The sequence below is a fragment of the Mobula hypostoma genome, chromosome 20 (assembly GCF_963921235.1).
Source record: "Mobula hypostoma chromosome 20, sMobHyp1.1, whole genome shotgun sequence".
Classification (NCBI taxonomy): domain Eukaryota; kingdom Metazoa; phylum Chordata; class Chondrichthyes; order Myliobatiformes; family Myliobatidae; genus Mobula; species Mobula hypostoma.
The window spans coordinates 43602659-43627478 of record NC_086116.1 but is presented as its reverse complement, the minus strand read 5'-3'; the positions used below and the strand labels follow the sequence as shown (position 1 = coordinate 43627478).

Sequence of the window (24820 nt, the reverse complement as noted above, 5' to 3'; positions counted from 1 at the left end):
GTAGGGCAGGAGCCATTTGAAAACTGCACGTCTTGTTGGGAGTGAGTCATTGTTTGAGCCAAAAGAAAGAAAGTAAAGAGGTGTAAGCAGAGCAACCAGTGTGTGAGTGGGGCAGTGTTAGAGTGTTCTGGGTTTGACGCAACAGGCTTCAGGGAGAACAGGCTTGAGCAAGAACAGACGTGGGCTTCAAGTAAGCTTTTTTTTGTTAGTACATACCTGGTGTGTTGAGAATGGGTCCAGAGTTAGTAATATGTTCCCTATGTGGGATGTGGGTACTTTGAGAGATCTCCATTCTCCCTGTTAACTACATCTACATGAAGTGCACCAAGCAGCAACTGCTTAGAGATTAACTGCTTAAGGAACCAGAATAGCAGCTGGATGATCTTCCCTTCATAAGGGAAAATGAAGAGGTGATAGATAGGAGCTACTGGGAAGTAGTCACCCCCCAAGTTGCAGGAGGCAGGTACCTGAGTGATTGTCCGGAGAGGGAAAGGCAATAGGCAGCCAGTGCAAAGTACCCTGTGGCCCTTGCCCTCAATAATAAGTACACTGCTTTGGATGCTGCTGGGGGTAGGGAAGACATTTTACCAGGGAGGAGCCACAGTGAGCAGGTCTCTGGCACGGAGTCCGACTCTGTGGCTCAGAAGGGAAGAGGGGAGAAGAGGCATGCTGTAGTAATAGGGGATTCATTGATTAGGGAAACAGAAAGGAGGTTCTTTGGGCGAGAATGAGATTCCCAGATTGTATGTTGCCTCCCGGGTGCCAGGACATCTCAGATCAAGTTCACAGCATTCTAAAGGGAGGGGGTGAGCAGTCAGAGGTCGTGGGCCACGTTGATACCAATGATTTAGGTAGTATGGGCGATGAGGTCCTGCAAAGTGAGCTTCGGGGACTTAAGTGCCAAGTTAAAGGACAGGTCCTCCAGGATTGTCTCCCATGCCACGATACTGAGACCAGAAATAGGAAGATCATACAGCTTAACAGGTGGCTAAGGAGTTGGCGCATGGCCAAGTGGTTAAGGCGTTCATCTAGTGATCTGAGGGTCGCTAGTTCGAGCCTTGGCTGAGGCAGCGTGTTGTGTCCTTGAGCAAGGCACTTAACCACACATTGCTCTGCGACGACACCGGTGCCGAGCTGTATAAGTCCTAATGCCCTTCCCTTGGACAACATCGGTAGTGTGGAGAGGGGAGACTTGCAGCATGGGCAACTGCCGGTCTTCCATAAATCTTCCCCAGGCCTGCGCCCTGGAAACCTTCCAAGGTGTGTGTGTGTGTGTGTAGAACTTTGCGTAAATGCAGTGTGATGAAACACAGATGGTCGGATGCATTTCACAGAGCAGTGACGTTATGTGCGTACTGAAAACTGCATAACAAGTACTCACTAAGACCAGTTGGAAATGTCACCGTCTGTGATAGCACATGGACAAATCCTCAGTGCATAATCACAACAACAATGTTGCTTCATTCTTGCTAGGATATGTGATCATTTCTTTTAAACATCATTTTAATAATAATGTTTATAATAATAGTCTGAATGGAGACTTTGCAGGTCAATAAGTGGGCTATGCAGGTCAGTAGACTAGTGATGAACTTCACGACCTAGACACCAACTCAAATCCCTCACCACAAAGGGGAAAGCGACCTGAGGGGCAACTTCTTCTGCAGAGGGTGGTGACTATATGGAATGAGCTGCCAGAGAAAGAAGCTGAGGCAGGTACAATTGAGGCCCAAGGACAGCTTCTATCCCTCTGTTGTAAAGCTATTGAACGGTCCCTAGTGTTGCTCTCTCAGTCTATGTTGTCATGGCCCTTGCACCCTTATTGTCTGCCTGCACTGCACCTTCTCTGAAATTCAGCACTTCTCCCCATTGACCCTCACCTATTTTTGACAATGCACCACAGACCCCATCCTATCCAGAAGCATCGTGGCTTGGCATGGCAACTGCTCCATCCACACTGCAAGAAACTACAGAGAGCTCTGAGTGTAGTTCAGCCCTTCATGGAAACCAGCCTCCCCTCCACAGACTCTGCCTGTACTAGGTAAAGCAATCTACATGGTCAAAGACCCTGCCCATCCTGGAATCCTCACTCCCCCCCCATCCCATCCAACAGAATATAGAAAAGCCTGAAAGCAGGTACCACAAGGCTCAAGAACAGTCTCTCTCCCAGTGCTATAGGACTATTGACCTGCTCCCCAGGATGACAGATGAGCTCACAATCTATACAATTCTTACTGCAATTTATGGTTTATTTTAGGTCTTACATTGTACTGTTGCCACAAAACACCAAATTTCACAACACACGTCAGTGATAATCAACCTGATTCTGATTCAGATCCAATTTAGCAGCAGAGAGGTGAATACCTACCAATGGGTGACATTTACCACTAAGCAAACACAAAGCTACAGCAATGAATCTTTGCAAGAGTAACACATACAAAACACTGGAGGACTTCAGTAGGTCAGGCTGTGTCTATGGAAAGGAATACACAGTTGATGTTTTATGCCAAGACTTCATCAGAACCAGAAAAGCGGAGGAAGAAGCCAGAATAAGGAGAGGGAGGGGAAGGAGTACAAACTAGAAGGTGAAGCCCACTGGGGGGGGGGTGGATAAAGTGAGAAGCTGGGGGCTGATAGCCCCAACCTTCTTATTCCAATTTCTCCCCCCACTTTCCAGTCCTGATTATAGGTCTCAGCCAGGAACATCGACTCTTTATGCCCTTCCCTAGATGCTGCCTGACCTGCTGAGTTTCTCCAGCATTTTGTATGTGTTACTCTGGCTTTCCAGCATCTGCAGAATCCCTTGTGTTGGCGATAACGGATCTTTGCTTGTTGGAGAAGCTCCTCACACAGTGCTGTGTAGTGTCTATGGTGCGGGGGTAGCGTCTATTTGTGACACCTCTGGGGGTTGAATTTGCACAGTGAGTTTTCAGCATCAAAGTATGAGAACTCTCTGACTGAGCTGCTGTCTAAATACACATGTTAGCACCTTTATCCAAGAAGCTGATAAAAACAATTCTGCATTCATTCAGTTATTCCAAGCAACATGCAGTAGAGTGAAAGGATGCAAGTTACTGTATGAGACGGTAATTTGTGATGACCGACAGTTTACTTCACAACACGTTCTGATTTATATTTCCGCTGGAGCCAAAGAGCAAGCTAATCATGGCTGAATCTCCAAGACAGCAACTGATAGGGAGCAGCATTGTCAAAGATGTCTCATTTAGACAAAACATCAAACTGAGGTTTACTGATGTAATGGGCCCTTTTTTGTTATTCATATAAAGGATGATATCTTTGCAGGCTGAGCCAGCATTTAATTGGCTATCCCTAGCTGCCCCTGAGAGGTGGTGGCGAGCCACCTTCTTAAACCATTGCAGATGTGGGCAGACCCACAATGGTGTTGGGTACAGGTGTCCAGGGTTTTGACCCAGCAGCGGTGAAGGAACAGCAATATACACTCAGTGGCCACTGTATTAGGGCCTCCTGAACCTAGAAAAAGACCACTGAGTGCATGTTCACGGTCTTATGCTGCTGAAGCCCGTCCACTTCAAAGGTCGACATGTTGAGCATAAAGAGATGCTCTTTTGCACATCTCTGTTGTAACACATGGTTATCTGAGTTATTGTTGCCTTCCTGTCAGCTTGAACCAGTCAGACCTCTGGCGTTAATGCATGTTCTCCCACAGAACTGCTTGTTTTTTTGCACCATTCTCTGTAAACTCTAGAGTTTCTGAGATACTCTAACCACCCTGTCTGGCACCAACAGTAATTCCACAACTAAAGTCACTTCGGTCATATTTCTTTCCTATTCTGATGGGCTGGTCTGAACAACAACTGAATCTCTTGACCATGTCTGTATGCCTTTATGCATTAAGTTGCTGCCACATGATCGGCTAATTAGATATCTACACTGACGAGTGGATGGACTGGTGTACATAATGATGTGGTATTTCTGTGCTCTATGACCTTGAGGGCCATATCCAGGGTGTGGCGTTCCCTGGCCTTTTGCTGCCCTTGTCCTTCCAGCTGGTGGAAGTGGTGGCTTTCGAAGATGCTGTCTGAGGACTTTGGGCAAGTTGCTGCAGAGCACCCTGTAAACGGTACAGACTGCTGCAGTGTGTCGGTAGTGGAGTGAGTGAAAGGTTGTGGATGGCGCGTCTATCAAGCAAGCTGTTATGTTGATGTTCTTGAGTTTTATTGAAGCCGCACTCATCCAGGCAAGTGGAGAGTGTTCCATCGCACTGCTGGGGTGGCATGTTAGTGTAAGACCATTACAGTACCAGCAACCCAGGTTCAATTCCGTCACAGTCTGTAGAGTGTTTGTACTTTCTGCCCGTGACCGTATGGTTTTCCTCCAGACACTCCAGCTCCTCCACATTCTAAAGGCGTACAAGGTCATAGGTTAATTGATCACATGATGGTGGGGAATTGGATGACGGTGGGGGATTTGGTAATGGGGGGGGGGTCCGGGGAATGGCAATGCCACTGAATGTGAGAGGGTGAGAGCGGGTTGTTTCCTTGTTTGATATTGTCATTGCCTGGCACGGAGGCTTTATAAGGTATTGGTCAGGCCCCTTTGGAGTATTGTGTGCAGTACTGGGCCCCTTATTTAAGGAAGGATGTGTTGGCGTTGGAGAGGGTCAAGAGGAGATTCATGAGAATGATTCCAGGAATGAAAAAATTAACGTATGAGGAACAATTGATGGCTCCGGGCCTATGCTCACTGGAGTTTAAAAAAAAAGGCGGGGGGGGGGGAAGGGAGTCTTATTGAAATGTACACAATTTTGAAAGGCCTAGATCAAGAGGCTGTTTCCAATCGTGAGGGTGTCTAGGACCAGAGGGAAAAACTTCAGAACAGAATGGAGATGAGGAGGAATTTTTCCAGCTAGAATCTGTGGAATTCATTGCCACAGTCGGTTGTGGAAGCCAATCATTGGGTATATTTAAAGAAGAGATTGATAGACTCCTGGTTAGCAAGGACATCAAAGATTAGAGGGTGAAGGCATTGAGAATGGTGTTGAGAAAGAAAATAAATTAACCATCAAATGGTGGAGCAGTCTTGATGGGCTAATTAGCACAATTCTACTCCTATGTCTTAATGGTGTGTGGTTCAAAGTTAGTTGTTTACCGTAAGTCCAGGTCTTGCGACTTTTGGTTGTGGACTGCTGTTATACAATGATCCCATGATATAATATTGATGAAGGGATTAGTGCCCTGGTCAAAATCTGTCCCTCAGAACAATAAATAAATCCTCCTTGACCATTTTGTCATTATCACAACCTTGCATCACCATACTGCAATCACTGAGAGTACTTGTGCATTAGGGTGCTGGGGCTGTGTGTGCTGCTATAGAAATGAAAGCCTCTTCACAACTCACCTGAGATCAAGAAATTGTGAAATTGAATGGCTTTTGGGAGGAGAACTGTGTGTGTCTTTAATGTTATGAAATAGGTGTGTGTGCATGAACCCATAATTTAATTCTTGGTGAATTATTGGGGAACCATTTACCCACTTCCCAAGATTGTTAATGTTCTGATTCACAGACACAAGGAGAAGAAAATTAAAGATAAATGAACTGAAGATTTGCCACAATTGCGTATTCACACTACCCACAGTATGGATGCAGACACAAGAAATTGCAGATGCTGGAATCTGGAGCAAAAAAAAATCAAACAGCTGGAAGATCTCAGAGGGTTGGGCAGCATCTGTGGAGGGAAAGGGACAGCCGATGTTTCGTATTGAGTACCTGCATCATGGTTGGGTGAACTGCTTCATGAGATTGTGACATCACAGTACACTAGAGTTTAGTGCTTTGCTTTACAGCACCAGTAATAAGTGATCAGTGTTTAATTCCTGCTGCTGCTTGTAAGGAGTTTGTAGGTTCTCCATGTGGGTTTCCTCTGGGAGCTCTGGTTTCCTCCCACGTTCCAAACATGTATGGGTTAGGGTCAGTGAGTTACAGGCATGCTCTGTTGGTGCAGGCTGCCCCAGCACAATCCTCACTGATTTGATTTGGCACACGTGATGCATTTCACTGTATGTTTTGACGCACGTGTGACAAATAAGATAATCTTTATCAGCTCGTCACTGAAAAGCCATTTGTCAGTGGGACATTTTTAAGCAGCTGATGAACTGATCTGAAATTTCAGGTATATTTTAAAATTCTCATTGAGAGGCAGCTGCCATTGAAGGTTTTAGATGGAACTCTATTGGATGTTCAAAGGACAGAAGCATTCTCTGACAAACAAAGACATTCTTTGCCCTTTCATTACAATTTGACATGACAGAAGGGCTGCTGCTTTTTTCAGGAAACACTGACTGGCTTCACAGCATAATTATGCCTCATTTTACAGAAAGTCCCGGTTAAGCATAGAAATACTCACATAGGCAAAATGCAGTTTAAAATTGCAATGCACATACACAGAAGTATGAGATATGCAGTGAAATGTATGTGCACACTTGCCTTTAGATGGCTTCAAAGCAAGAATAATGTGTTGCATTTGCAATGATAGACTTCCGTGTAGGTTCATGCATTATAATTTTGCCACAAGTTAGGAATTTAAGTAAAACTTTGAATTCTCTAATAAAATGCGGTTGAAAAAGTTACCCACCTCAATAAACTGGTTTATAGCAGGAAACACTACATATAACAATAAAAATAAATCCTATTCTCAAATGTTAAGGCTTTTTTTTATTTTGAAAACCAGTAAGTGGATCTCAGAACAAGTGATTTCCATTCAAATATCAAAACTTTCTCTGTACAGATGCTGAAGATTACTCTCAATTTTAGAATGATTTCTCAGCTCTGCAAATGAGGAGCATACGTTTTATATAAATGTATATATAATAGAACCAGAAAATTCTAGAAACACTCAGCAGGTCAGGCAGCACCCGTGGAGGAAGATTTTTAAATCAATATTTCAGGTCAAATGCTCACAAATGATCTTCAACCTGAAATGTTAACTCTATTCCTCTCTCCGCAGATGTTGCCTGACCTGCTGAGCTCTTCCTGCATTTTCAGCCTTCATTTCAAATTTGCAGAACCTGTATTTTTTTGTTTTGACATATTATTTATTTGACCAGAAATTTATTCAGCAAGGTATGGATTTTGCTAAACAAGTTTTAATATGAAGTTATTATTTACAGAATATGATTTTTTTTCCATGAACACTAGAAGCCAAGCCTTCAGATTGACAGCTGTCCCTTAAGTGTTGTCACACATTCACACATTTTTTGCTGTGTTAACTGCAGTAAAAGGTCGGAAGGAAGTGTCTCCAGACCAACAATAACAACTTGAATTAATGTGGTACCCTTCAATGCATACTAAAACTGTTTTCCTTGAATTTGTGAAGGAAGTTGGTGCTCAAAGACCTTAGATGTGACATAGCTGGAGAAAGAAACTCAGTAAGGGCAACAGCCAGTGTTATTTAAGATGGTCAGAAAGCCCAAGCATTATTATTATGTTATTAGTGCTATCTTTATTACTGCTAGGTTATGAGCTGATACGGTTTGCATTTTATGCATCAGAGTGCCATGGATTTAATGCAGTGATTATTTTGTTAATGAATTTTAAGGATAGTTTTTAAAGACGATTAATTGCTCAAAGGCCTAGATAGAATGGATGTGGCGAGGACGCGGAGAGAACATTTCCAGTAGTGGGAGACTCTTGGATCAGAGGCTCAGCCTCTGAATAGAAGGATCCTTTATCTAAGAAAGGATGTGTTGCCACTGGAGACAGTCCAGAGGTGGTTCAGGAGAATGATCCCAGGAATGAAAGGGTTAGCATGCAGCTTATAGAGCATTTGATAGCTCTGGGTCCGTGCTCACTGGTGTTTAGAAGAATGAGGGTGGGGGGGGGGATCTCACTGAAAACTATCGAATATTGAAAGGCCGAGTTAGAATGGGTGTGGAGAGGCTGTTTCTGATAGTGGGGGTGTCTAGGAGCAGAGGGCACGGCCTCAGAATACAATAACATCACTTTAGAACAGAGATCAGGAGGAATTTCTTTAGCCAGAGGGTGGTGATCCGTGGAATTCACTGTCACAGAGGGCTGTGCAGGCCAAGTCACCAGGTATACTTAAAGTGCAGGTTCTCAATTAGTAAGGGCATCAAGGGTTATGAGAAGACAGAAGAATGGGCTTGAGAGGGGAAAAAAAAAATCAGGCATAGTCAAATGGCAAAGCAGACATGATGGGACAAATGGCCGAATTCTTCTTCTATATCTTATGGTCTTGTAAGAGACCAGAAAATTCAGAATCAGGCTCATCAATATTAGATAACTTGAAGTTTTCTCTTTTGCAACAGCAGTACCGTTCAAAGACATAAAGCAAATAAATAGTACAAAAATAAGGAATAAGAAGGTCGTGTTCATGGATCACGCAGAAATCCGATGGCAGAGGGCAAGAAGCTGTTTCTAAAATGTTGAGTGTGGATCTTCAGGTTCCTGTACCTCTCCCCTGATGGTAGCGATGAGAAGAGGGCATGTTCTGGATGGTGAGGGTTTTTCCATGATGGATGCCGCCTTCATGAAGCACTGTCTCGTGAAGATGTCTTCAACAGTGGGGAGGGTTGTGGCCACTTTGCAGCTGTATCATCTTGTGCACTGGCACCTCCCTAATAGTTTGTGATGCAAACTGTCTGAACACTTACCATCGTATGTCTATCGGCCATGGGGAAGTGATCTGTGTACTTCCCTCCTGTATAATACATGACCTTTCATTATCATTCACTGTTTCTGTTCCTAGAACATGTTACAACCAGTTTTACTCTTTGGTTTTCATGACATACATATTTTGTGGCCTTTTGGAAGTTCATGTAAACCATGACTGCATTTCACCCACCAACCCACTCTGTTAGTTCATCAAAATACTCCCAGCTTCTTTAGTGTGAGTTGTCTTTAACAAATCTATGCTGGTTCTCTCCAACCAATACGCACTTGTGCAAATTGCAAACAATATGGTTGTGCTTCAGACGGTTGCTAGGGAGATTGAGAGGATGGACAGCTGGTGAACAGAGAAAGCCAGATATATAGTGGGTGAAAACATTACCTACACCTACTGAAAACTCACCTGGTATAACTCTCAGCTGCAACAGCATAGGAATGAGCCATTCAGCCCATTAGGTACATACTGACACATAACAGAACTATGCTAATTCCCACTCACATCCTTCGACTGGAACATCATCAGCATCTACAACAAGCTCATTTCTCATTGCTACCATTAGGGAAGTAAGTACAGGAGCCTGAAAAACCCACAATGAATGAGTCCCAAAGAGCTTTTCCCTCTGAACAGTCGATGAACATGACCTCATTATTCCTCTTTTGCAAATTTATTTATGTGTTATTGTAATTTATAGTAATATTTTATGCCTCAAACTGTACAGCTGCCACAAAACATATTTCAAAACATATGTCAATGATAATTAAAAAGGTTATGGCTGAGAGGTTTCTTTGCTTTTCTTCATTTTCATATTAATGATTTTATTGAATTTACATGTTTTTTTAAATTGATGCATTTAAAAATCATTAATTTTGATAAACTTTTTCCAATTTTTTAATTAATTAATTTAATTCCACTGAAAGTCTCTGACCATAGATGTAGGAAACAGAGTGAGGTCTCTAGTAGTACAAACTGTCAACAGGTGACTACAGGGATATGACTATTTCTCTCTCCTGCTCCCTCCTCTCTCTCTCTCCCCCCCATCTATCTATCCATGCATTTATTAACTATTGGAACCTATAGTAAATTTTTTATGTCTTTCTCTGTACAGCTGCAACAACACCTCACGATATATATCAGTGAAAATAAATTTGGTTCTGATTTCGATGTATCCCTGCCAGCTTCTCTCCCACTTACACCCAACATCTGTCCTTTGACTCATTAATTTACATCAGCCAACCAGCTTACTAGTATGCCTTTGTACTGTGGTAGGAGATAGGAGCCATCAGGGACCCACAAGGTCACCAAGAGCACAGACAACACCCAAAGTCAGAATTGAACCAGAGTCCCTGGAGCCACAAGGCAGCAGTGTTATTTGCAACAAGGGCAGAGCACGAAGGTGGAATGATGTGGGGAAGCTGTACATTGTCGCTGTGTGACCAGACTGAGACTTAGCCAAGGGTGTCTGGGCCACGAGGGAGCGCTGGAACTTCTGGTCAGTTCCATCTTTTGAACAACGGGTACCAGCAATTAAAGATTAGCTTTATTTGCTACATGTACATCGAAACGTGCGGTGAAATGCATCGTTTGTGAGATATTCTGGGGGAAACCCTCAAGTGCCTCCATGCGTCGCACCAACATAACATTCCCACAATTTACTAACCCTTTTGGAATGTGGGAGGAAGCTGGAGCACCTGGAGGAAGCCCATGCGGTCATGGGGAGAATGTAGAAACTCCTTACAGGCAGCACCGAAAATTGAATCCCAAATGCTGGTACTCTAAAACGTTATTCTAGTTGCTATGCTACCGGACTGTCCCAGAGACGAGTGAGTTTCATAGAACATAGAACAGTACAATACAGGAGTAGGCCCTTCGGCCCATAATGTTGTGCTGACCTATGTAAACACCTAGCTAAACTAGTCCCTTCTGCTTACACAAGGTTCCTATCCCTCCAGTTTATGCACGTTCATTTGCCTGTCTAAGAGCTTCTTAAGTACCTGTGTTGTATCTGCCTCCACTCCCATCCCCGGCAGGGCATTCAAGGCACTGTGCAAAAAAAAACTTGCCCCTCTCACCTTAAATCATGCGCTGTAGTATTACGCGCTTTGATGCTGGGAAAAGAAACTGCCTATCAATGCCTCTCATACTCTTATGAACCTCTATCAGGTCTCACCTCAGAGAAAACAACCTACGTTTGTCCAACCTTTTAATAAAGCAAATTCCCTCTCGTCCAGAAGATAAACCTCTTCTGCGCACTCTCCAGAGCGTGCACATCCTTCCTACCATGGGACAACCGGGACTGAACGCAGTACTCCAGATCTGATGGTTTTATACAACTGCAACATAATTTCTGGACCCCTGATCCCAGTGTCCCAACGAATAAAGGCAATCATGCCATAGGTCTTCTTTACCATCCTATCAAACTGCGGAGAATGGCTGCGTAGATCATTCATAGAGATTTATTTAACCAGGTTCAAATTCTAAACACAAGAGATTCTGCGGATGCTGGAAATCTTGAGCGATACGTGTAAAATGTTGGAGGGACTCAGCAGGTCAGGGAGCGCCAACTGAAGGGAATAAACAACTGATGTTTTGGGCTGGGCCCTTTCAGGAGGATTGGAAAGGAAGGAGGAAGAAAGCAGGTTGAGTAGTGAGGCGAAGGGAAGGAATACAATCTGGCAGGGGGATTGGTGACGCTAGGTGAGGGGGAAGGGGGTCGTTGACGTTTTGGGGTTGAGACCCGTCATCTTCCGGAGAATCCGGAGGTCCAATCGTCAGCGGGAGCAGAGAACAGTGACGAGGCTTCTCGCAAGTCAGCGACACTTGTTTAAAAGGAGAGCTTCGTGGGCGTTGGGACATTCCAAAGGCCCAATCAGCAGTGGGAGCAGAGCACAGCAATAAGGTTTCTCAGAGGTCAGTGATGCTTCTTTAAGAGGAGAGCTTTGCGGGTGTTCGGATATTTCAGAGGCCCAATCAGCAGCGGGAGCAGAGCACAGCGAATTAAATAAAAGTACAGAAGGGCCAAGTGGGGCAGCCATTGTTGGGAGTAGGCTAGTAGTGAGAGCAGTGGCTCAAAGGAGGCTTCAGCTCAGAAGAGGTGTTGGCTCTGGGTAAGTTTCTGCTAAGGTTCCCTTTTTTTCTCTCTCTTGTTGTACTTAGAGGAGTAAGTGGGTGTCATGTGTTCTTCAAGCCGGATGTTGGAGCCCAGGCAGACCCAGAGTCTCCCAGGGAACTACATCGGCATGGCGCATCCAGCCGCAGCTCCTTGGAGATCGTGTTAGGGATCTGGAGCAGCAGCTGGATGACCTTTGGCTTATATGGGAGAGTGAAGAGATAATTGAGCAGAGTTACAGGGAAGTAGTCGCCCTGAAGTTGCAGGAGGCGAGTAGCTGGATGACTGTCAGGAGAAATGGAAATATGAATAGCCAGTTAGCGCAGAGCACCCTGTGGCCATTCCCCTCAATAATAAGTACACAGTTTTGGACACTGTTGTGGGGCATGACCTCCCAGGGGAACATCACTGAGACCAGGTTACTGGCACAGAGCACGGGTCCATGATGCAGAAGGTAAAGAGGGGGAAGAGGGGAGCGGTAGTGACAAGGGACTCAATAGTCAGAGGAACAGACAGGAGATTTTGTGTTCGTGAACGGGACACCTGAATGGTATGTTGCCTTCCAGGTGCCAGGGTCAGAGACATCTTGGATCATGTCCACAATGTTTTAGAGATGGACGGAGAGCAGCCAGATGTCTTCACACATATTGGTACCAATGACACAAGAAGGAGAAGCAATGAGGTCCTGAAGAGAGAAATTAGAGATCTAGGTAGAAAACTGAGAAGCAGGACCTGCAGAATAGTAATTTCTGGACTGCTGCCTGCTAGTGAGGGTAGAAACAGGATGATCTGGCAGATAAATACGTGTCTGAGAAGCTGGTGTAGGGGACAGGGCTTCAGGTTCTTAGATCATTGAGATCTCTTCTGGGGGAGGTGTGACCTGTACAAATGGGATGGGTTGCACCTGAACGAGAGGGGGACCAATATTCTCACGGGCAGGTTTGATAGAGCTGTTGTGGAGGGTTTAGCTAATTTGGCAGGGGGGTGGGAACCAGAATAATGGACTCAGGATAGGACGGATAGTAAAAAAGCCAAGATAGCATGCAGTCAGACTGTCAGGAAGGGCAGACAGATGATCAGACAAAATAGTAGCCAGTAGAACATAGAACAGTACAGGCCCTTCGGCCCACAATGTTGTGCCGACCCTCAAACCCTGCCTCCCATATAAGCCCCCACCTTAAATTCCTCCATATACCTGTCTAGTAGTCTCTTAAACTTCACTAGTGTATCTGCCTCCACCACTGACTCAGGCAGTGCATTCCACGCACCAACCACTCTCTGAGTAAAAAACCTTCCTCTAATATCCCTCTTGAACTTCCCACCCCTTATCTTAAAGCCATGTCCCCTTGTATTGAGCAGTGGTGCCCTGAGGAAGAGACGCTGGCTATCCACTCTATCTATTCCTCTTATTATCTTGTACACCTCTATCATGTCTCCTCTCATCCTCCTTCTCTCCAAAGAGTAAAGCCCTAGCTCCCTTAATCTCTGATCATAATGCATACTTTCTAAACCAGGCAGCATCTTGGTAAGTCTCCTCTGTACCCTTTCCAATGCCTCCACATCCTTCCTATAGTGAGGTGACCAGAACTGGACACAGTACTCCACGTGTGGCCTAACCAGAGTTTTATAGAGCTGCATCATTACATCGCGACTCTTAACCTCTATCCCTCGACTTATGAAAGCTAACACCCCATAAGCTTTCTTAACTACCCTATCCACCTGTGAGGCAACTTTCAGGGATCTGTGGACATGTACCCCGAGATCCCTCTGCTCCTCCACACTACCAAGTATCCTGCCAGTAGGGCAAGTATCAGTGCATTAGGGATGCTGAATCAATACAGCACTCTACGTATTATATCTCAATGCACGGAGTACAGTATGAGAAATAAGGTTGGTGATCTTGTTGCACTTTTACAGATTGTCAGGTATGATGTTGTGGCCATCACTGAATCGTGGCTGAAGGATGATTGTAGTTGGGGGATGAATGTCCAAGGTTATGCGTTGTATCAGAGGGATAGGAAGGTAGGCAGAGGGAGTGGTGTGGCTCTGCTGGTAAAGAATAGCATCAAATCAATGGAAAGATATGACATAGGATCGGAAGATGTTGAATCTTTGTGGGTTAAGTTAAGAAACTGCAAGGGAAAAAGGACCCTGATGGCAGTTACAGTATATATAGGCCTCCCAACAGTAGCTGGGGTGTGGACCACAGATTACAACAGGAAATAGAAAAGGCATGTCAGGAGAGCAATGTTTTGATAGTCACGGGAGATTTTAACATGCAGGTCGATTGGGAGCCAGTGATCACAGTATAATTGAGTTCAACTTGAAATTTGATAGGGAGAAGATAAAGTTTGACGTAGCAGTATTTCACTGAAGTAAATGAAATTACAGTGGTATGAGAGAGGAGCTGGCCAAAGTAAATTGGAAGGAGCTGCTGGAAGGGATGACAGCAGAGCAGCAAAGGTGCGAGTTTTTGGGGAAAACGAGGAAGGTGTTTTCCATGGTGAGGGAGTCTAGGACAAGAGGGCACAGCCTCAGGCCAGAGGGGCGTTCATTTAAAACAGACATGCAGAGAAATTTCTTTAGCCAGAGGGTGGTGAATTTGTGGAATATGTTACCAGGCGGCCAGGTGGTTGGGTGTGTTTAAAGCAGAGATTGATAGTTTCTTGATTGGACACAGCATCCAAGATTACAGGGAGAAGGCCAAAAATAGGGTTGAGGACTGGGAGAAAAAAGGCTTAACTATCTCAAGGTGCTCAGTAATTCTGGAATCCTGAAAAATGATTAGTCTAAGTGACAATCACTATGAAACTACTGGCCTTTGACAAAAAGCTCTGATTTTCACTAAGTTTTTATAATTTTTGTTGTAACATAGTGTTTTTAATATATCGCACAGTATTGCTGCTACAAGACTACACATTTCACAATATATGTCAGTGATAATAAACCTGATTCTGAATTTGTCTCACTCGCATTAATTAAGGAGAGGTAATTATCATTTTTGTCTGTTCCTATAGATGTGTGACTCCAGATCCACTTTTAGGGTTCAGGAGCAACTAGAAATGGATGCTGCAAACTCATCTACATCACAGGGTGGATTAAATAAAACAACGACATCACTCGAGATTCTTGAGATTAAATTCCAAGAACCCAGTCATAAGACCACAAGACATGAGAGCAGAATTAGGCCATTTGGCCCATCAAGTCTGCTCTGCCATTCAATCGCAGCTGATCCATTTTTTCCCCCTCCTCAACCCTATTTTTGGCCTTCTCCCTGTAACCTTTGATGCTGTGTCCAATTAAGAAACTACCAATCTCTGCCTTAACCTTGAAGGAGGCTGAAGAGGGTTGTGGATCTAGTCAGCTCCATCTTTGGTACCAGCCTACAAAATGCCCAGGACATCTTCAGGGAGCGGTGTCTCAGAAAGGCAGCGTCCATTGTTAAGGACCTGGGACATGCCTTTTTCTCACTGTTGCCATCGGATAGAAGGTACAGAAGCCTAGAGGCGCACACTCAGCGATTCAGGAACAGCTTCTTTCTCTCTGCCATCTGATTCCTAAATGGACATTGAACCCTTGGACACTACCTCACTTTTTTAAATATACAGCATTTCTGTTTTTTTGCGCTTTTTTTAGTCTATTCAATGTATGTATACTGTGATTGATTATTTTTATTTCATATATCTTTTTTTCTGTATTATGTATTGCATTGAACTGCTGCTGCTAAGTTAACAAATTTCTTTTATTTGTAATTTATTTTTTTATTGAAGTTCATCAAACAAACATTTCCATAAGATGTATTTCAGATATTGTACATATATCATATAATCATATTTGCCACAAATCTCCACATAGTATTTATCTGAGGTATACACCAGCAGTATATTCAGTTTTGAAAAGCTTAAAGGGAAACACTTATTAGAAAAACAAGACTTTTATTGGTATCTACAGATGTGACAGTCTGTTAATAGGAGGGTTAAAAATATAACCAAGGCAAGTACATGTTTGATAGAGCTATTTAGAAAAGCATATAATTCAGATAACAGTAGTAGAATCATTTCACGCCTGTATAAGGGTTTGTCAAATCTTAAAACACATTTGACTTCATACAGTAAAACAGAATGGGAGAAGGAAGGAGGGATAATTATATCTGAGCAAGAATGGACAATAATAGCATTTCAAAACTGAAAGTTAACAAATTTCACATCACATGCCAGTGATAATAAACCCGATTCTGACTGAGGTGATTGGAGGCAAAATAACCAATCTGAGGATGCCTCATACTTTGGGATCAAATAATGAAAACATCGGTTCAGATGGAAAGACATTGAAAATGTAGATATTTACATTTTTATAAAGGTACAGATATTCCCGGCAACTTCAGCTTTAATATCCCATATCATTGGTGAAGTGAATTACAGAGTCAGACAGCACAGAAACCCTTTGCCCAACTGCTGACCAAGATGCCTATCGAAGCTTACCCCATTTGACCATCAACCCACTGTCACTTCATCAAAATACTTCCAGTTCATTTGCCAGGAGTTGCCTTTAAAAAAAATCCATGCCAGTTCTCTCTCCACTTGTGTGAATTGCAAACAGTTTGGTTCTGCTTCAGACGGTTGCTAAGGAGACGGAGAGCCCGGTAATTAACAGCACAGCCCTGGATTTGGAGTTAAATATGAAGTATGGGGGTTTTCCTTCCCTCCTCCCCCATCAAATTCATGAATAGTTCATGAACTCATGAATGCTACCTCATTACTGTATTCCACTTTCACACTACTTATTTAATGTTGTAACTTATCGTAACTTTTATGTACTGCTGCGACAAAACAACAAATTTCATGTCATATTTTAGTTATATTAAACCTACTTCTTCTGATGTTGATCCATTGACTTCACTACTGCACTTCTACTTCACAGTTATTTAAGCAACCAAGCTCAAATTCTAAACACAAGAGATTCTGCAGATTCCAGAAATCCTGAGCAACACGCACAAATGGTGGAGGACCGCAGCAGGCCAGGAGTGTTTAGATAGAACGGTCCACTTCTTTGCAGCATTCCATGTATAATCCTTCCAAGAACTGTCAGATTATACAGCATTTTTAAGAGTGGAATAAACAGTTGACGTTTTGGGTCAAGGCGCTTCATCAGGACTGAAAAGGAAGCCAGATTTGTCATGGTGGGATTTAAACCCACAACTCCGAATCACTAACTCAAGTCTCATTTACACCAGACATCCCACCTCTCCCGGAACTTCCGGGAGTCTCCGGCATATTAATAGTGGCTCCCCGATGCCCGCAAATTATATACAATATCACGGAAATCAATTTTTTTGAGAGCGAGCGAGAGAAAAGCAAGAGAGCGCAAGAGCGACCATGAGAGAGAGTGCAAGAGTGCGCGAGCGAGGGAGAGAGAGTGAGTGAGACAGAAAGCAAGCGAGAGCGCTTGAGTGCTCGAGCGACCACGAGAGAGAGAGAGCGCAAAAGAGAGCGCGCCATGGTAGAGTGTTCCAAAAAAAAATAAAACGTACGTCACCCCAGGCTAAACTAAAGTGTACCCCTGCCTAATAGGGGTCAAAATAATGACAGTGTTGCTCGCTGCACTGTTTGCAACAGTGACTTTTCTATTGCCCATGGTGGGTTAAGACTGTAAAAGACATGTTGAGGTGAGTTTAACAGGTGTCATTCATTCATTAGCATGGCTAACGTTATTTAAACTAGCTGGCCGGCTGCTAAGGAGCTACTCTATTGCAGACATCCCACCTCTCCTGGAAGTCTCCCGCAAATTGATGGTGCTACCTCCCTGAAATGAGTTTTTGCAGGGTGGGATGTCTGTTTACACACAGTAAATGTTGTGCGACCATCTCCCCGTGTCTGTTGAATAAATGGAATGAGGTAACCCAGGAAGGTGATGGAAGCAGGTAATGTGAAGAAATTTTTTGGGGGGGGGGGTTGCTTTGCAATATTACTTGAGAGGAACTCAGCAGGCCAGGCTGCATCTATGGAAAAGAATACAGTCGATGTTTCAGGCCGAGAGTTGCTGAGTTTCTCCGGCATTTTGTGTGTGTTGCTTGGATTTCCAGCATTTGCAGACTTTCTTTTGCTGGCAAGTAATGTCTGGTAGTCCTTGGAAGGATATCATATGGAATGCAGCAAAGGAATGGGGCCTTCTGCAAGTCTTTATGTTTCACTTATGCTTTCTCCATTTTTTCCTCATCTAAATTCAACAGTGTGATCCTCTGTATTCTAGCCACTGCTCGAGATAAGATCCTTCTTCTGAATTTTCTTGGACTTCATGGTGACCATTTTCCATCATGAAGGACTCTTTACCATCCAAGACATGCCCTCTTCTCATTACTATCATCAGGGAGGAAGTACAGGAGCCTCAACGGTTTAGGAACAGCTTCGTCCCTTCCGCCATCAGATTTTTGAACAGTCCATGTTGTTTTTTTTTGGTCATCCTCACAAGCAGATTGTCAAACCTTAATTTTAAAAACTTAAAAGCTTTAATTGAAAGCTTTAATTCTGTTAGGTCACTGCCAAAGTACTAGATCAATGAGTTTGAAGAGATTTGGCATGTCATCAAAGACCAGCAACTTTCTACAGATGTACGTTGGAGAGCATCCTGACTGGCTGCTTCACTGTCTGGAGCCAATCGGGAAAGAGCTACAGAGGATTGTAAACTTAGCCAGCTCCATCATGGAAACTAGCCTCCCCACCATCGAGGGTATCTTCAAAGTGCAGTGGCCCAATCATGAAGGACCCTTTCCATCCAGAACATGCCCTCTCCTCATTACTATAATCAGGAAGATACAAGAGCACGCTCAATGTTTTAGGAACAGTTTCTCCCCTTCTTCCATCAGATTTAAAGTTGAAAGTAAATTTATTACCAAAGTACATATATGTCACTATATACAATACTAAAGTTTGTTTTTCTTGCAGGCATACACAGCAAATCCAAGAAGCACAATAGAGTCAATGAAAGACCACACACAACAGGACGGACAAAAGACAACAAACTGTGCAAATACAAAAGAAAAATAAATAAGCAAAACATATAGAAAACATGAGACAAAGAGTCCTTGAAAGCGAGTCCACAGGTTGTGGAAACAGTTCAGTGATGGGACAAGGGAAGTTGAGTGAAGTTAACCCCTCTAGTTCAAGAGCCTGATATCTGGGGGGTAATCACTGTTCCTGAACCTGGTGGTGTGGGTCCTGAGGCTACTGTCCCTTCTTCCTGATGACAGCAGCGAGAAAAGAGCATAGCCTGGGTGGTGGGGATCCTTGATGATGGATGCTGCTTTCCTGCCACAGTGCTCTACGTCGATGTGCCCAAGGGTGGGGGTGGCTTTACCCGTGATGGACAGGGTGGTATACACTAAGCTTGGTAGGCTTGTCCTTTCAGGGGCATCGGTGTTTTCATACCAGGCTGTGATGCAACTGGTCAATATACTCCCCACCACACATCCACTGAAGTTTGTCACAATTTTAGATGTCATGCCAAATATTTGCAAACTTCAAATGAAGTACTGCTGTGCTTTCTTTAATGGAATTCACGTGCTGGGCCCAGGACAGCTCCTTTGAAATAATAAGACTGAGGAATTTCAAGTTGCTGACCTCTCCACCTCTGATGAGGACCGGCTCAACCACATAGACACTATAGAAACTACAATGAGTTGTGGTCACAGCTCAGCACATCAAGGAAACCAATCTCCCTTCCATGGGCTCAGTCTACACTTCTCACTGCTATAGTAAAGCAGCCGACATAATCAAATACCTCACCATTTCCAGTCATTCTCTATTCTCCCCCTCCCAGAAGACAGAAAGCCTTGAATCACCTACCACCAGGCTCGAGGACAGCTTCCTTTCCACTGTTATAACACTATTGAACTGTCCTCTGGTACGACAAAATGGATACTTGACTGCACAGTCTACCTCATTATGGCCTTGCACCTAAATGCCTTCCTGCACAGCACTTTCTCTGTAACTGTAACACTAATCTGCATTGAGATTGGTTTATCTTCCACGGCCTCAATACACTGTGTAATGATTTGATCTGATCTGCATGCTTTTCACTTAATCTTGGTACAAGTTCATAATAAACCAATGTATTATCCTTTTATTCTGCCTTGCTATGATTTCCTCCAAGGAAGTCACCACATGCAAATGTACTCAAATAAAGGTTCACTACAGATTTGAAGACATGAGGTGCTAGAATTTGGAGTGAAAGTTGAACTGTTGGAGGAATTCAGAGGGTTGTGCAGCAGTTGGGGAAGGAAACAGACAATTGACATGTTGACCAAGATGCTTCATCTGGACTGGACGAAAAGTTTTGAACCAAAATGTTGACTGTCCATTTCCTTCCAAAGATGCTGCCTGACCTACTGAGGTCTTCCAGTAGCTCGTTTTTTTTGAAACTTCAGTGCAAGTTTGACAGAGCTTCACTAATTGCATTCCATCCCTCTGGATATAATCTCTAATGCCAGGCTCTTTTTAAGGTTTAAAATGGGCTTAGCTTTATTTGTCATGTGTACATACACTAAAACCTACTGTGAGACATTCATTTGTTTAAATGACCAACACAATCCGAGGATGTGCTGAGGGCTGCCTGTAAGTGTTCCTGTGCTTCTGGCACCAACATAGCATACCCACAACTAACTACCTATACGTCTCTGGAGTCTGTACGGCAGGAAACCAGAACACCCAGGGGGAAACGGACAAGGATACGTTGGTGGGGGGGGGGGGAGGGACAGAGGATCACTGACGCAGTAAAGCATTATGCTAACCGCTATATTACGATAGGTGTGTGGAATATTCAGACGACCGATCCGTTCCTTCGCTCGAGGTTAGTAAGGTGATTGCACCATCTTCACAAAGACGAATGTGAAATATTTCAGACAACAGTCAGGAGCTGTTTGTGTTGCCTCTACCCCAATGCCATCCCGAGTACTCATCCCTCTCCCATCGTTAACCACGTTCACTAAAATCACAATGCAACCTTTGCATAAAAATACTATAATTCATGCTCTACAATTCATCAATTTCAAACAAAAGACAAAGAAACATTAACTTATCAGTAAGTTTCTAACAGGGCCAATGGATCTCTGATTATGTGAATCTAGAAGGATAATAAACAAAAACAGCTATGTGAGTCTTTATGGATAGAAACAGAGCACTGATGAACTCACTGGAAGTAGATGTTGTATGCATGAAAATGCAGATTCTCGAATTGAAATGTCAACATGCTCCCTAAGCGGGAAGAATCACAGAGCACTCCGGCACGGAAATAGGCTTTTCAACCCATTCAGTCCATCCTGACCTGGTCTTCTGCCAAGCCTCATCTATCTGCACTGGGACCATAGTCCTCCATACCCCTCCCATCTACGTACCTATCCAAACTTCTCTTAAATATCACAACTGAACCCACATGCACCACTTGCTCTGGCAGCTCGTTCCACATTCTGAGAGGAGAAGCTCCCCCTCAGGTTCCTCTTAAATATTTCAGCTTTCGCTCTTAACCTCTCCCCTCTAGTTCTAGTCTCGACCAACCTGAGGGGATATGTCCACATGCATTCACTCTAACTATACACCTATATGATCTCCCCTAATTTTCTTACGCTCCAGGGAATAAAGTCCTAACTTATTCGACCTTTCCCTCTAACTCAGGTCTACAAGTCCTGGCAAACATCATTGTAAATTTTCTCTGTACTCTTTCAAACTTTCTTGTAGGTCAATGACCAGAACTCCACGTAATTCTCCAAATTAAGCCTCCACAATGTCTCATACAATTTCAACACAACACCCAAACTCTTCTAACTCATTACTTTGATTTAAGAGGAGCAATGTGCCAAACCTGTCTTTATGACCCTATCTACCTGTAACCCCACTCTCAAGGAATTTTGGGTCTGTATGCCCAGCTCCCCCTGTTCTACCACACACCTCAGTGTCCTACTGTTCACTGTCTAAGTCCTATCCTGGTTTATCCTCCCAAAGTGCAACACATGATTACAAGCAGAATCACGTTCCTGACTTGTAACTGGCTTTGGGGCATCAGAAATTAAGTCGCCCAGCATAGGATTCATGCCCTTTGACCTGTTCTTGTCACTAAATTATTTTTGTAGATCATCTAAATTGACTCTCTGGTCAGTGGTGGCAATCATAGTAATATCACTGGTTGTCTGGGAGAAGCAATTAGACTCACTCTGGTTAGAAGTACGTAGACGGCCTACAGAGTCGACCCACTTCCTCTCCTACCGGACTCTACCATCTGCAGCTCTTTGTTGCCTTCACCTATCACCTGCCAGCCTCTGTCACTATTCCCACTCCCCTCTCCTCTACCTGCCCATCACTGCTCCTCTCCTGCATCCACCCACCACCCGCCAGCTCCTGGCCCAGCCCCCTCCCTCCACCTCCTTATACTAGCTGCATGCTGGCAGCAGTGTCATAGTGGCTGGCATAATGATGTTACAATGCCAGCAGCCCTGGTTCAATTTCCCCGCAGTTTGCCCGTTTCCCCCATAGCCACGTGCGTATCCTCTGGGTGCTCCAGTCCCCGCTCTCACATTCCAAACACATTTGGGTTGGTGGGTTAATTGGTCACATGGGTGTAATTGGGTGGTGCGGGTCCGATGGGCTGGAAGGGCTTTTACAGTGCTGAATCTTGGGGAAAAAAGAAACAGACTCGGAGCTGATGGTCTTAATAACAAAAGGATCACATCTTTAGTATGTACAAGTGCTATATGTTTTGCAGCATCTGAGTACAGTTTTACTTTTTTTTAAAAAACACAAGATATGGTGGCAAATTTCTGGATTCTGGTACTGCTCGAGCATGGACCATTAGAAATCGGTGGTTGTGTCGCCATCAAGTATCAACACACCCACTCATTTCTAAAAATAAGACTCACATTATCCCTGCCATTTTCCCCTCTGGAAAGAGAGTTCCAGTCTGTGTCTGAAATGTGTCACATTTATCTTTATGTCTGATTGTGCAAGTGGTACAGAAACTCATGAATCATCTTACCATTCTCGAGCGAAAGAGCAGTTCGGTCCTCTGAATGTTGCACACCCCGACGGCAAGACAATGATTAGTGCAATGCTTTATAGATCCAGCGACCCAATTCAATTCCCACCACTCTCAGTAAGGAGCTTATACTTTCTACCGGTGACTGTGGGGAGAAAGTACAAACCTGGGTACTCCAGCTTCACCCCACACATGTTCCAAAGGTGTATAGGTGGCAAGCTGTGGGCATGCTGTGTTGGCACTAGAAGCATGGAACCATTGTGGGCTGCCCCCAGTTCATCCTCAGACTGCAGACCTTGTACTGTCCACGACGAAGAGTCGTGCAGGAAAAGTTATTGTGGATGCTACCCTCCCTGCAAACTGCCTCTTCCAAAAGCTCCCGTCTGGAAAGTGCTGCAGGGCTATTAAAACAAAAGCGTCACACCAACGTAAAAGTTTTCTCCCCCCGGCAGTTAATCTGATCAACTATTCTAGTTAGCCATCCTCAAAACTCATTATTATCCCAGTCACTGTACTGAAACCAGTTTAAACCACTTTATATAATGTTTGCATTGTAAATACATGCTGGTACTTATACCCATTTTATTATATATATACCTCCAACTTTGTTTTAATAAAATTCTTGGATGGTGTTTTTGTTGCACGTTGTGCCCTGACCACTGCAAATTCCTAATATAATGGATTCCAGGTTAACGGATCTTAACTCAGGGCAACTACTTATTTGGGATAACTCTTAAAGCACAAAAACTAATTGAAAATATAGCTGGTATTCCCTTTGTCTATTTGGGACACTATGCCCCTTAAATAGGACAGGAGACTGCTGCCAAAGTTTCAAACTAGCGTCAGTTGGGTGCACTTGTGCGGCTGCTAAGCACTACACCGTGCTTAGAACGAAAAGTTTTTAAAATTGTGCCAGTTGCGTGCGTTTGTGTTCAAAAGCCAGTGATTTTTGTTACTGATAGGTGGCAAGAAATAAGCAGTTAGAAAATTCAAAACTGTTTCCACTAAACCCGATACCATGCTTAGAGCGAACAGTTTTAAAAGTCGCACCAGTTGCGTGTGTCTGTGTTCAAAACCAGTGATTTTTGTCTCTGATAGTGAGCAAGAAATAAGCAGTAAGATAATTTGGAACTGTTTTGCTCACAGCAGTTTCAAGCATTCAGGCTTAGCAATGCCAGAAACAGCCAGGAGTTAAAATTAATCAATTTAACTACTACAATAAGTTAGGAACTAGGAAGAATTTGAAGATATTGACAATCATCTTGAATACTGCAATGAAAATGAAGGTTTAGAGAGGAAGCAATCGTCGAAAGCAACGTATGGAGCCAGTCCATTATCCGCACTACGTGTCTGTGGGGCTGATTTTGTTCCCAGTTAATCAAAAGAACACGGCAACGTATACTGCAGATAAACTTCTCCATCGATAACTATTAGGAATAATAACTTTATAGTACTGTAGAATTTAAATTTGTTCCGTATTTCATTTAACAATACATAAATTGTCACTCAGTTAAATGGAAGTTTTGTCTTTTTTATACTTCTTAACTATTTCTTTGAAACTTCAACAAATTAGGGCAGTCACTTAATTGGACCAAAATGTACCAGATGTGGTAACAAATGCTACAGATGTGTCCAAATTAGCTGAATACACTGTACATGTAAATGCAGGTGGTGAACAAAGTTGATTTTAAATGCATCATCCTGCACATCTTTGGGATTGGGGAGGAGTCTGTAGCATGCCAGGGGAATCTCAGGTGGTCGCATGAAGAACATGCAGACTCCACAAAGTCAGCACTGGAGGCCAGAGGAGCAGGGAAGCAGCAGCTCCATGCGCAGCAGGGAAGTGCCTGTGAACTTCATTCCATGTTCACTGAAATGATTCCCAGAAACAAGCAGTAGCAACTGCTCTCCCTGGACAGTGGGAGGCTGCTTTAAGTCTGAAAGCCAGGCATAAAAATCCAGCAGTAACAGCGAGCAGCTGGTCAGTTGCATTAATGCTCTCTGCTCTGTCTCTGAAATCCATTAAGCTG

At 43.7% G+C, this 24820-nt stretch overlaps 1 protein-coding gene across 1 annotated transcript in view; it reads right to left on the bottom strand.

Annotated features, from left to right (window-relative positions):
- Positions 1 to 24820, bottom strand: part of prkcq (protein kinase C, theta) — a 127351-nt gene that overhangs the window by 74038 nt on the left and 28493 nt on the right. The gene's annotated exons all lie outside the window — the stretch shown is intronic.